This window comes from Octodon degus, unplaced genomic scaffold (genome assembly GCF_000260255.1).
Source record: "Octodon degus isolate 3935 unplaced genomic scaffold, OctDeg1.0 scaffold00024, whole genome shotgun sequence".
Taxonomy (NCBI): Eukaryota; Metazoa; Chordata; class Mammalia; order Rodentia; family Octodontidae; genus Octodon; species Octodon degus.
In genome coordinates this window covers 20674181-20676384 of record NW_004524600.1, presented here as the reverse complement: position 1 = coordinate 20676384, position 2204 = coordinate 20674181, and positions in this window count along the sequence as shown.

The following is a 2204-nucleotide window of genomic DNA, read 5'->3' as shown; positions in this document are numbered from 1 at the left end:
GCTAAGTTTTTGTCTGGTTTACCCATCTTTTGGAGATAAGGGGGTGTTAAGGTCTCCTGTTAAAATTGTGGTATTGGATATTAGATTTTTCATGTCTATTAAGATTTGCTTTATATAGTTGTGTGCTCCCATGTTTGTTGCATACATATTTATGAGTGTTACCTCTTCCTCTTGAATTTTTCCCCTAACCATTATATAGTGACCTTCTTTTTTTTGCTTGATCATTGTTGTTTTGAAGTTGAGACTGTCTGAGAATAGGATTGCTACCCCTGCTTTTTTCTGAGGTGCTGGGGCATGTAGTATTTTGTTCCTTCTTTGACTTTGAGCCTATGAATGTCTTTATAAATTAAATGTGTTTCTTCTATACAGTATATTGTTGGATTGTGTTTCCTAATCCACTGTGCCAGTCTATTTCTTTTAATTGGTGAATTGAGTCCATTTACATTGATGGTTAGAACTGAGCTGTATTGACTTACAATTGACATGTTATGTACCTGTTGTTGTTTACTCCTTTTTCTCCTGTGTTTAATTTCTTGCCCTATTTAGTTGGTTTCTTCTGATCTCATTCATGGAATTCTGATTATTTTGGTCCCTCTCTAGAACATCTTTCAGTTGCCTGTGTAGGGTTGGCTTTGTCATCATGAAATTCTTTAGCTGTTTTTTGACATGAAAGTATTTCATTTCTCCATCAAACTTAAAAGAGAGTTTTGCAGGGTATAGTAGTCTGGGCTGGAATTTGTTTTCATAGAGGACTTAAAGTACTCTGCTTCATGGTATTCTTTCCTTCATGGTTTCTGATGAGATGTTCGGCCGTAATTCCCATGGGTCTTCCTTTGAATGTGATCTGCTTCTTTTCTCTAGTGGCTTTCAGTATATTATTCTAGTGCTGAATTTCTGGGATCTTGACTATTATATGTCTCGGTGTGTTTTTCATTGCGTTGATGTTACTTGGCATTCTGTATGCTTCAGTTATCTGAATGTCAGATTGTTTCCTCATATTTGGGAAGTTTTCTGCTATTACTTCTGCCCATATTTTTTAAATGTCATTTGTGTTGACTCCTTCTTTCTCATTGATGCCTATTAGTCTCATATGGTTCATCTTTGCATTATCTTGCAGGTGATGTATTATTCTTTCCTGTATCCTCCTTCTTTTTAAGAGATCATTTCTTACCTTTTCACTAGCTGCACCAGAGTGTTCAAGATCTGAAAGTCTGTCTTCACTTTCACTTGTTTTGGAAGCTTGTGATTGAGATTTTAATTTCCTCTATATCTCTTTGACTCTGCTTCATGTGATCTACTTATTTCCTGTATTGCTCATTCAAGAAATCAGTCATTTTTCTAATCACCTGTATTTTTTTTTATCAATGTGTTCTTTGGAAGCAGTTATAAATTCTTTTAGTGCAGTGATTTTTTTCAGATTGGGTTTCCTCCCCATGTTTCTGTAGTTGCTTCTTTACTTCAGGTGCTATGAGTTCTGAGAATTCTTTTTTTATTTCAGAAAAGAATTGTGCTCTGATTTCCTCTATAGAATCTGCTGTAACTTATTTACTATCAACCCTATTAATTCATGCATTTGAGCTGACGTATTGTCCTCTGCACTTGTTCTGGGTGAGCTTTGTGTTTCCTACATATGTTTCTGCATTTGATTCTTTACTGCAGATATTATTAATTCAGAGATTTCTTTTTTATTTCCAATCTGAGTTCCTCTATACCTTTCTGCAGCTGTTTCTTTATTTCAGAAGCCGTTGATTCATTGCTTTCAGCTGTGTGATTCCCACTTTGTTCTGTGTTTGTGTCCTCTGCACTTGTTATGGGTGGGCTTGGGTTCTGAGGTTGCATTTTGTTTCTTCTCATCATTTTGTGTAGCACTGTCTTCTGATCTTTCTTGTAGATCTTCGTTGTAGTTATAACCTTAGCACATAGTGAAGTTCAGGTGCAGATCTACAAAGTTTGGATTTATCCAGCTGTGCCTGGCTTGGGTTGGCTGCTGTGCTCAGCTCCTTCCTGCTGCTGCCCTTGCAGGTGAACCTGTTTTGTCCCTCTGGCAAGATTTTCTGCTCCTGAACTAGCTGGGTGGTTCTATCCTCTCCACTCTATGCAGGGATTTCAGCAGCAGTGTTTCGGCCGTGGCTTGTATGCCAGGCCTGAGCTGAACCTGGAGTGGACAAGGTGGAGTAGGGGGGAGAGGCAGCTCTCCCACACAC